General features: G+C 27.0%; 1 protein-coding gene across 1 annotated transcript in view; it reads left to right on the top strand.

Annotated features, from left to right (window-relative positions):
- The first annotated feature begins 12365 nt into the window (after positions 1-12365).
- Positions 12366-12679, top strand: part of LOC110425915 (amino acid transporter AVT6A-like) — a 3737-nt gene continuing 3423 nt past the window's right edge. Inside the window, exon 1 of the mRNA XM_021440999.2 lies at positions 12366-12600. The gene's annotated coding sequence lies outside the window, so the exon portion shown is untranslated. The remainder of the gene's footprint in view (positions 12601-12679) is intronic.

Here is a 12679-nt window from a genome sequence, read left to right as displayed (position 1 = left end):
CACAATCACGAACTGACATTTCTACCAAATTCTACAGGTTGGTCGAGTTGAACTTTGTTTTTTAATGCAAGTAATCTAATTGCTAGTCAGGTCTATGTCTGTTGCATGCCTTCACTTCATTGGTTTTTTTGAAAGTTGTCACTTTAGTTGCTCAAACCCTTTCCTAACTAGATTGAAAGTTTGATAGTAATTATAGAAAACTTAATTGGTGTTGCTTTTAAAACAGAAGAGGAAGGAAAACAAAGGAGTTCACTTGTTTATTTTCTTTTTGCTATGAAATATAAGAGAATAAGAGAAATAAGAGAATAAAAGAAAGTATTTAGTGGGAGAAAAAGTATTTAAAGAGAATAAAAAGATCTTATTCAAGTGTGTATTTACAAATGAAGTGATGGGTCCATTTATAGGCTAATAACCCCTTATCTAAATAGAATTTATAAGATGAAGATAATACTAAGAGAATAGATAGATGGATTAAATCCTAATCTTGACCGAATTTAATCTACATCCAAATCTAGATATACATAATATAAATGAATATTTACAAAAATATTCATAACACTCCCCCTTGAATATCTATTGTATTAAGAATATGCCTTATTAAAGCCTTACAAGGAAAAAACCTCATAAAAAAATTCGAGTGAAGGAAAAAAGTACACGTTGTTGAAATTTTCTTCTCAGTTGATAAGCCACATGTTTCTCGAATATGTTGAGTTACAAATCTTAACTAAACACATTCATGATTTGCCTCATGAATTGCTAAAATTTTACATAGTTAAAAGAAATAGCAACTATAGTTAGTTTTAGAAAACACCATGAAATAGGCATACCTCTTTATATGAATAAGTAACATATTTGGGATTAAGCTCTATGTGAATTAAATAAATATTTTGAATCTGCATAACCAAATAAATTTAATTTTGATACATTTGAATAATATAAACCCATGTCTATTGTTCCTCGGAGATATCGAAGTACATATTTAATTCCATTCAAATATTTTTAAATTGGAAAAAAACTATATTTACAACAAATGATATATCAGATCGTATATTATTAACAAGATAGATTAGTGCTCTAATTGCACAATGATGTGATATTTTAGGACTAAAAAGTTCTTTATCATCCCCACAAGATCAAAAATGAATTTTTTTTTAACATTTTTTGAACTTACAGTCAACAATGAACTAAATAGATGTGTTTTGTCCTAATAAAATTGTTTTAGCACTTTTGTTATATAATTAGATTGATGAACAAAAATTTTATTTATCAAGTACTCAATTTGAAGACTTAAACAAAAATTTATGTATCTAAAGGTTTTTCATCTCAAAATCTTTTTTTAAGTAATCCACGACTTTTGATAACTCTTCAAGAATTCCAATAATGTTTAGGTTATCAACATAAACAGCAATTATCACAAATTCATATTCAAATCTTTTTATAAAAATATACAAGCATATAGGATCATTTTTATAGCCTTTTTTAACAAATACTCAATAAGGCAATTATATCACATGCATCTAAATTGCTTTAATTCATATAAAAATTTATTTAATTTAATTGAATAAATTCCCTGAAATTTAAATTTTATGCTTCAGACAACTTAATTCCTTTAGGGATTTTCATATAGATATTGTTATCAAAAGAGTCATATAAATAGACTATAACTACATCCATCAGATGCATTTCAATCTTTTTATGTATTGCCAGACTGATTAAATATTAAAATGTAATTGCATCCACCATGAAAGAATATGTCTCTTGATAATCAATACCAAGTTTTTGGGTAAAACCTTGTGTGATAAGCTGTGCTTTATATCTCATAATCTTATATTTTTTATTTCGTTTTACACAAATACTTATTTATATCCCACTGATTTTACACTATTTGATGTACAAATTTGAAGTCCAAAAACTTTATGTTTTATAATTGAATTCAATTCCACTTTGATTGTGTCTTTCCACATTGGCCAATTATTTCTATGTTTATATTCTTCAATAAGTATAAGTTCAAGACTCTCATTTTTCTTTCATAATATTAAACAGTATATTATATACAAAAATATTACCGACGTTTATTTAATTTCGTTTCTATCTTTTTCCTGTCATGACATACTTTATTGAGATTTTTTCATTTTCATTAATTTCATGTGCCTGAACTTCTTCTGAAATTTTATCAATTATGTTTGTAGTCTTTTCTAGAGTTTCCATTCCCTCTTTTTGACTATTTTGTATATTTGTTCTTTTTTTTTTCAAGGATTTTATCTTTAGGACCTATTGGTTTCCTATACTTTTAGCATATTTTGTCCTATATGGACATCAAGTCTGATAAAACCATTTGCAACTGCTATATAAGATTTTATTAACCTCTTTAAGTCAATAAGTATGCTAGCAACTAATTTACTATATTTTGCAAATGAATTATCTTTTGAATTTCAAATTTATATGGATTTGTGCTAGGATCAAAACTAAATAATAATAACAAATTTCAAGATATTTTCTTTTCTAGCTACTTATTTTTCCCCTTAATGTTGAAAATATTGTTTCATCAAAATGACAATGGGCAAACCCTACCGTGAATAAATCTCTTGTTAAAGGTTCTAAGTATTTAATGATAGATTGGGATTCATATCCAATATATATTCCTAACCTCCTTTAAAGACCAATCTTTATTCATTGTTGTGAAGCAATTTAAACATATACTGCACATTTAAAAATTGTTGAATAGAAAATATTTGGTTTCTGATTATGAATCAATTGTATAAAAGAGAATTTATAATAACTCATTGGCTTAATACATACAAATGGTAATGCAAAACGACATGCCCTAAAGAAAAAATGGGGAGTTTAGTTTTCACAAGCAATGGTCTTGCAATAGGTTGAAAGTATTTAATAAACAATTCTAGTAGATTGTTTTGTGTATAAACATGAGCAACAGTTTGTTCAATAGTTATTTCAACTAATATATAATATTTATTAAACACTTGAAATATAAATTTATTAGCATTGTCAAGACAAATAGTCTTGATTGTATAATCAAGAAAATGTACTCGCAAACAAATGATTCAGGTGAGTAATCTTACAAATACCAAATTGCAAGTTGATAATAAATACACATATGACCATCTAGTCGATATATTGATTAAAATTATCAAATATCTAAGTATTTATATTTAATACACTGATAGTGTATATCTTCCTATACACTGTCAAGCTACCAAAATGTGATAGCTCATTAATGAGGTAAAATTAAAATCCATTAGGAACTTAAAACTAAATATTAGTAATTTTTTTAAAAAAATCCTTATTTTCTGTCTCCAACTTCCTCTCAACTATTCTTTTCTTGTTTTTTTTATCTCTCTCTAACTCCATTATCTTCTTTTCCTCTTCTTCATCCATTGAGATTAAATTTGATAAAATTATGCAATTTCAAGAGCGATGATAATTAAAAGGTTTTACTTTCTCTCTAAACTCTCTTCCATGAGTTCTTCCCTTTTGCACTAATATCATCGCTACTTGTTCTTAGATTTAAATCAAGGGTGATTGCAAAAATAGTATAACATACCTAAGTTACGTCAAATATCATAGGAACTAATCAAAATAAAAATCTTGCATGTTTCATGTTTTAAGGAATCAAGACTATTAAATCAATCCATGAATACTCTTAACAAAAATCAATCTGTAAGTTCTTTCATTAGAAAACATATAAAAAGTAATACCCTATTATGATCCTATGAAAATATCTAAATGAATCGATACTAAATATATAAACTGAAGACTTTTAATCTCAAATCTTACATTATAAATCGAAAATTTCATTGTTGATTTCAAATATTAATCAATCACATGTAAAGTAAAGCTGAACTTGAATAAATTTTCGATTATTTAAAAGGAATAAGAGAAAGGTTAAAGGAAAAGGGGACTAGCGTTTAGAGAGAAAGTTGCTATTTCTTTTTGCACTTTAAACCTGAAAGAATAAAACAACTTTAAATTGAAAAAAAGAAAAACAAGATCTTAAAGATTTTTTTAGAGAGGCATGGGATATCTATACAAATTTTTGAGATAAGAAAGGTTAAAGAGAAACATGGCAGAGATTTGAGAAAGAGTAACAAAATTTTAATTGATTACCTCATTAAATGTTAAAAACTTTTTAATATTTAATTTTAGGTTCTTAATGAATTCTTGTTTTATCTTATTATGAGGTGGCATATTTTGGTGGCTTAACAGCGTATAACTTATATGTGCTGTCAGTATATCAAATATAAATCTAATATCCAAATAGTCCATATAGTGAATGTATAAATTTACATATATCACAATGAATATGTTTTAAAAGTGTAAGGGATTTAGTCTCAACTTTAGCTAGTGATGATCTTATAATTAATTTACCTTGAGATCAAGCAGCACATGAGAATTTATTATAATGAAAATATTAAAATTTTCAATAATTAAAAAATCTTTTGATTTTTCAATAGATGACCACATGAATTTTCAATAGTTTTTGCATTATTATTGATCCAGGATGGCTTAACAGGTCATGCGAAACATTAAAATTATTAGAAAACTTCTTATTTATTATAGCATAAGTTTCAATCATTCTAATTTTTATGTAGTATAATCTAGAGAACAAAGTGAGTAATTTTTTTTAACATAATAAACAGGTATTAGGTCTCTTTGTCATTCGTTGTCTCAATATAATATCTATTCAAATGAATATCTTAAAAACTTAATAAATTTCTTTAAGACTTAGTAGAAAATAATACATCTTCTATTATAAATTTTATTCCTCTAGGTAGTAAAATATTGGCTCTTCTGGAGCTTTCAATTAATCTTGTACTTCTAGATATTTTATTGAAATTGGTTGCTTCCATCGTCAAGTATGAAAAATATTTCTTATCTTTAAATATAGTATACATTATAGTAATATCTGCTAAACACATATTTACATTATTGATCTTGAATCCAATAAGATGAATATAATAAAGATAAATATTTTTGCAATAAGATAATATACTCAATAAAAAACTTACAAGTTAACATAAGAGAATATTTTGAGACTTCGTAAAAAATAATTCATCTTTTATTATAAACTTTATTCCTCTAGGTAGTAAAATATTGACTCCTTCGAAGTTTTCAATTAATCTTGTACTTGTAGATATTTTATTGAAATTGGTTTCTTCCATTGTCAAGTGTGAAAATATTTTTTATCTTTAAATATAGAGTGTATATAGCAATGTTTGCTAGACATATATTTACATCATTGATCTTGGATTCAATAAGATGAATATAATAAATATAAATATTTTTTTCAATAAGATAATATATATAATAAAAAACTTATAAGTTAACATAAGAGAACATTAAATATATAATTTACTAACTAAACACATAATAAAACTACATCATTTAAATATGATAAAAATATTTTCATGATAAAGTTATACTAAAGCATACCAACAAACTGATTAATTCCACTTTTACCATTCAATGATACTTAATAAAGTTCAACATTTTCTTTTTAACATTCAATGATGCTTGATAAAGTTCAACAAGATGTTTTGACATATAACAAATACATGATCAATGCCCTTTCATTTTCATGCCACGTCGATGACAAGATATTTTTTATTTCTTTTTTATTTTGTACAGTTTTGTCTTTTTCTATATCTTTTTACTATTCACACATTCATGATGGTTAAAAATATTCATTCACTCTTATGGGTTAAAAATATTCATTCACTCCTAATAGGGTAAAGTTTTTCTTAGAATTAAAATAGTTATTAATGTAAATTATTATGACGACCTCTTTTATATTTATTACCATAATTATTAAATGATGTCGTATTAACTTGGAGATAATGAAAAAAAATAATACCAATATTTTACCTGATTTGCTAAACTAGAAATCAAAACCCTATCATTAAAATCCTTTTGAAGTTGAAGATGATGAAAACAAAATAAAACAAAACTTAAGAATTAGAGAATCGTGCTAATAATTGTTATAAAGTATAATTGAAGGAACAACCATAACAAAATATAAAAAAGTATTTAAAATGAGTAAGAAGATCTTATTCAAGTGCGTATTCACATATGAAGTGAGGGGTATATTTGTAGGTTAATAACCTCTTATCTTGATAGAATTTACAAGATGAGGATAACACTAAGAGGTAGATAGAAGGATTAAATTTAATGTTGACCCAATCTAATTTACATTCAAATTTAGATATAATAACATAAATAAATTTACAAAAATATTCATAACACTTTTTTATTTTTTCTTAAATTGTGTACTTTGATTTCAGTAAATGGAAGATTCAATCAAAAAAATATATGTATCAGTATCATGCACTTAATCCATTTGTATACATTTAATAAATCGTATGAATATATTAACTCACATTACGCAACATGTATATGTAATCTCTTTAAATTTATTTATTAAATTAATATTTATAAGATATTAAATAATTTATTATTTTTATTTAAATAAATTAATCTATTTAAATATGTTATTATTTCATTATGTGTAATTTTTGCGATAAACATGACATGTTCATGTGAAAAACTTTGATCCCATTAATTACTCATCTCATGTTTATGTCCATTCATTTTACACGAAACAATTATGATCTGCTAACTCAAATTGCCGTCCTTATAGACCTTATCCTTGGTTCAAACTTAATTTAAAAAAGCAATTGAGACTTAAATTTTTAATTTTTAATAACTAATATAAATTTATGTACTATCTTATTAACATCACATAAGCAATCTAAGTTTACAAATAGACTAACACTTGAAATTCAAGCCACACCTATTATTATGATTTGGAATAAAAAATGTAATCGGATTGATGCAATCTTGTTTTCAAGGTGGAAGGTGCAATCAACAAACATTGGGTACGGTCCATATAATCATCTATATATGTGGCCATACCGCCGACGGTGGACCCAACGAATTCTATGCTTTCAATGAAAAAATGAGGATCTTGTCTACGATTCAGCATTCAAGATTGAAGAACAAACAAAAAGATGAGCAAATTGGGACACGCAACTTTTAAACCTAGTAGGAGCCCTTGCTTAATCATGTAAAATGAGATCGTTTCAACTCCAATACGAAGCAAGCCTGATGACCCCTTAAGCCATTTTCTTGTGACTCCAAGCATAACCTTTGTCTTATTATAACTTTGTCATGGAGAAAGCCCTGTGCTGCTCAACTTACATTTTCATCATTGAGTATTTCCTTTTTCTCTTATTCGAATAAGCTAGCTTCAAGCCTTCAAGACTCATACCAACCGTAGAAAAGTGCCAAGAGCCTTTCTGTCGCATTCATCAATTCATGTAGCATCAAAATACTTGTCAATCTGTAAGCTATGGCCTGCCATTCTCATTCCATTCCTAGTCCACTTCAACAAAACCCTGTCCACATGAACACAACATCTGCCATCAAAACGCTCCTAGAACTATAATTAAATTTAAGATGTAGTTATTGCAAATATCAGTCATTATATAATTAATTAGGCAACTAAAATTCACATGTAAGTGCATGTGATATAGTGTATTTGTGGAATAACCTAAAATTGATGTGCATCAAAGGGGGCCACCCTTAGTTGAATGTCTTTATATTTGACTAATTCTTGGACGTTTTATAGTATCAAAACTTTAATTTAATTCTTCATGCAATCAATTTCTTTGACGAGGCGTATTAAAAGCTACTACCAAACTTGTTCTTGAATCCTTATGCAGTAGTTTAAGCTTTGAAATTAAACAATTATATTCTCTAAAATGTACACATAGCTTTGCTTTTAGCATCAATAGAGAAAATCCAAAACCAAAAGAATTCTAGGCCGTAATTTGTCTCCATATCATCGTCTTGACTCATACAGTAACCAAGTTTCCTTTTTTTCTTTTGAAAATTTACAGTAACCAAGTTTCTTCCTTAAAAAATTTTCTATTAAAATTATGTTATGTTTAAATCAGTAGATTAGAAAGGAACAGACAGTATAAAAATATACAAGCAAGTCGGGAACATAATTTAGGACTTACCCACCCATGCTTCATGACCTAAGCACCCAAGTTAACCTTGTCATTGACCTGTCTCCGCGTCCAACCCAAAGGCCCGTTCCATGGTGAAGCTAAGGGACCATTGTCCACTTCCATACGACCTTTTGAGGGCTAATGAGCTCATGGACCCAGCCCACGTCATTGTCACAACCCACTGTCCATCTCTGAAGACAAAAATAATGTGAGAGAATGATTTTAACTTGATGAGGTCACCAACTTTATTAAATCAATCCAATTTTTGTAATCTTCCTTTGATTTCAGAATAAACCAATGTTTTGGATCCTTCTCATGAATCAGAAAACGAGTGTAGAACCAAAGAATCATGAACCTACCAATAAGTTGCCCGGCTTGGATTCATTCCTTGTCCATGGATGTCAGCAATTTTACAGTTGGAACAACCAGAACCTCACATTTATCATAAAGTAATGTAAATATCTACATGATTGATGGTAGTAAACTAATTGGTACATTATTTTAATTGTGGAGTTAATCATGTCTATTAGTGCTTAATGACGATGACGACAAAGACAACGACCAGGAAATCAATTAACTTGGGTACATTGGAAGCCAAGTAGATTTCACCAAGGCAGCTGATTTGGTGATTAATTACCGTAGAATCTTTGAACATGTCTGAAATTTCTAGCTGGGATGATTGTATATGGTGGTGACAAGCTGCCAATGGCATGGGTGAAAAGAAAATTCACTTTAATGATCGCTTTCCATCCTAACTGATATGTCAGGTTTAATTTTGAGATGTAATTATCAGAGGACCAACTCTGTTGAATTTTCATAAAAAGTTGAAGGAATTGAATCATATGTTGGATCTATAAAGTAATCTATATCATTGCATCGAGTCCAACATATGGAAACTAAGATTGGAGATTTGAGAAAAGACAGAGGTGCACACGTTTAAGACTTCAAAGTTTTTAGTAGACCTAATAATTTATATTTTCATATTTTTATTCGTGTCAAAATTTTAACAAAGTATAAAGATATATTTAATAAACGTATCATATGATATAGTTAATATGTTTATTAAATTTGTCGAATTTAATTTTATACGACACGATTAATATAATTAAAATTTATATAATTTATAATATATTTATATGATTAATATGATTAACACACTATGGATACCATTAATATGATTAAAATGATTGAATTAAAATATAATTCTATTATTCAATTCATAATAAAAACTATAAATATTATAATATTTATCAAATATAATAAAATTTAATGTCAATAAATTTTAATTATTATTAAAATATTAGTATTATATGGATCAATAAATATGTTTTAATTGTATACTAAATGTATCTACACGATACGTGAACATGATTAAATAAATAGATAATAAACGAGTCATGAGTTATATGGGTACTCAATAATGAGTTAACTAATTATGTTTTAGATGAGTCTTAAACATATTAAGCAAATTTGATGGGTTAAGACATGAGTTGATACGATTAATATACAAAATACGGTTATCCTAAAATCAAACTCACTAAAATCTATATTATATTGTTGTGTCATATACAAAATTATCAATTCTAGCTTTTAGCTCATGTCTTTGTTTTTTGTCAACTTACATATAAAAAGTTCAAGGAAATATGCAGAGGAAATTCAACTATAGAACGTTGATTTTTTTGAAAAAATGGATCTAGACGAGCCAAATTTTGTATATACCCATTTTAGAAGAAGCCATCAATGATAAGTTTAATCAAAATTTGACAGTCAAGCCATACGTATTAGATAACCTTAAGGTAGATAGAACATTGCTAGTCTCATTAATTTGATCGATTCAATTAGAACCATCCTTGACTAGAACCTTTGAATATGACCTTCTTTCTTTATGGTAATATAAGCAGGTAATCAAACAATAACTGATGCTATTAAATAATAATGAGGTAATAAATAGGTGCCTTAGTGTCTAAAGGCAATTATAATTTTCAGACTTTATCAGGAAAAAGAGATTCAAAGAAAGCATTTTTCTTATAAATTAATAATTAAATTTTGGTGCATTTGATTAAATTTGACTCAATAATAGATATATATTTTAAAAAATTCTGTTCAAATTTTTAAATTTATTTTACCAAATAAAAAAATTTTTAGATTTAAAAATATAATTTCTTTATTATAAAGAAAACGTTTTTTTCAAAAATATAAAGCATAGATGCTTTGATTGCTTATATATTTATATATATATATTTATATTCCATAACAATAAGCATTTGAAAAGGAGAAAAAACAATTACATTTCATTTGATTATGTGCGGCCGGTTTCATCTTATTCTTATCTACAAACAATCACAGAGTTGACACGTAACTTAGGAGCCCCATGTCAATTACGGCAGTCAACAGCAGGTGCCGACTGCCGTATCTATGACTTTTGTCTTTACCTTAATAAATTCAAGCTTATAATATTTTTTGGCTTTCTACTATAATAATAAAAATAAAACCGTGCATTACGTGTTTCCTTTTTATTTTATTTAAAATATTCACGTGTTTTACTTAGTAATATATTTTCCATAACATTTGTAAATATTCAACAACAAAACAGTGTATGAACTTCGGCTGTCATGAACAATTTTAATTTCATGAATAACTGTTTAGCACTTAATTTAAGTATAATTAATCATAATCTGCTATGATAAAAGGTAAATCCTTAATAACTTTGAAATCAAATAGTATTTATTGTTTAATAATTTACTTAATTAAACTTAATGTTCCACTAAGTAAAATAGAAAAACATAGAAAACATTTGTGAAATAAGGAACGTCATATGACAACATCACATCAATAGATGTTTGTCCCACAAATAATTAAAAGCAATTTCTTTGCTTTTAAAAGGGGACCACATATAGATTAGCAAGTGGGGTATGGCAAAAGGAGCAAATAGGACAATAGCAAACAAAATCTCCCCTGTTGCCTGCCAACCTTCATGCATCTCCCTTGATTGTCTCTTGGAAAATTTCATTAAAAAGCAGGCAAAACAAGTTTAGGGCTTGTGAAATGACATAGACATTCTTGGTTGCCATTACTTCTGTTAAAACTATTAAAATGTCATTTTATTTTATAAAACACTATAAATGCATTTAACATATAATTATTTTTCTCATCATTTATATAAAATTCTTGGTTAGAGTTAATCATCAAAAGTAACAAACTTGATGAATTAAGGTATAACTTTATTTAAAGAAAAGAATCAAATTATAGTAGCGTAAAATTAATTAATTTAACGCTCTTCTATGACTTCATACGTAGATAATATTTTAATAATTTGATTATTGAATTTAACAATTTATTCTACATATCATGTTTGAGAAGTTTCAAATGAATATGATATCTTATTATATGGATTGAGAATATTGTGTTTTTTAATAGATATTTAATGATCAAAATTTTATTATATTAATTAAATAGTTTTAATAAACTTGAAATATGATATACCATATCTATCGATAGTTGCACCTTAGCTACCTTCCATCTACTACGGAGCTATCATCTATCGATAAATGTTCTTTAATCCTTTACATTTCTCGTTTCAGTTTTTCATCTATCGATAATTTATACTTGGATTTCTCTTTTCAACATTTTTAAACCCCCAAATATATTCCTCTAAGTGCTCCAAACATTCTCATCACATTTTTACTCATTATCATGGCCCATATTCATCTAATAACATTCAAATTCTCAATTACACTCTATGCCACTTAGCATGTCAATGAAACATAACATTAAATGCTTATATAGTGTACTCATCTAAGTGCCAAATATATGCACAATATCATTTTGAAACTTTACATACTCATATATTTCAATATCACATTTTTATAAACATAGACATTTCTCAAATTCTCAAACATATTCATTAAAATTCAAATTAACCTACGTCATGGTTTAACTTCATACATAATTATCATTAAAGTCGGGGTGTTACATCAATGCAATTTAACAATGAATTAATCATATATGACTTGTATAAAATATATAAAAATGAATTAGTTTTACTCTGATAGAAGTAAATTTTTTTTGTTTACGTGGTAAGATTTATAAAAGAAACCAGACTTTGAAAGTTTTGTCCGTCCCTCCTAAATTTTAACCAAAATCGATTTTTTAAAATCAATATAAAAAATGAACCGACACAGAATAATAATTTAATCACCCACTTAACAACTCTATTATGTAGCAAATTTTCTAATTTTATATTCCTTGTTTAATTACTTACCGTCATAGACGTACATGCAACTTCCTGCCGTGTTGTTTTTCTCTTCTTTGCCTTCTTTATAAATCAAAGCTGCATTACAAGAATTGAGAGGAGTCTAAACACTCTTATCTTAGCTTTCTGGTTGTTGGGTCTCTCTCAATTCTCCATTTCCAAGCTCGTATATTTTGATTGTTTCTCTATCTGGGTTTGGTCAAAAGTTGGTTTTTCTTTCTCTGGGTTCGGCATCAATTATTGCTTTGGTGCCTATATTAGATTTAATTCAAGAAAATATAAATTGGGTTTTTCAAGTTTTGTTGATTGGAAATTCGGGTTGGTTTCTTTTCTTGTCTTTGGATATCAAAGACTCAACCTTCTAATTGTAGATTATACGAGTAGTCTGTTGATTGTA

The sequence above is a fragment of the Theobroma umbraticum genome, unplaced genomic scaffold, assembly GCF_002168275.2.
Source record: "Theobroma umbraticum cultivar Fairchild unplaced genomic scaffold, ASM216827v3 scaffold_12.1, whole genome shotgun sequence".
Classification (NCBI taxonomy): Eukaryota; Viridiplantae; Streptophyta; class Magnoliopsida; order Malvales; family Malvaceae; genus Theobroma; species Theobroma umbraticum.
The sequence above is the reverse complement of the archived record's forward strand: the minus strand, read 5'-3'. Positions and strand labels throughout refer to the sequence as shown.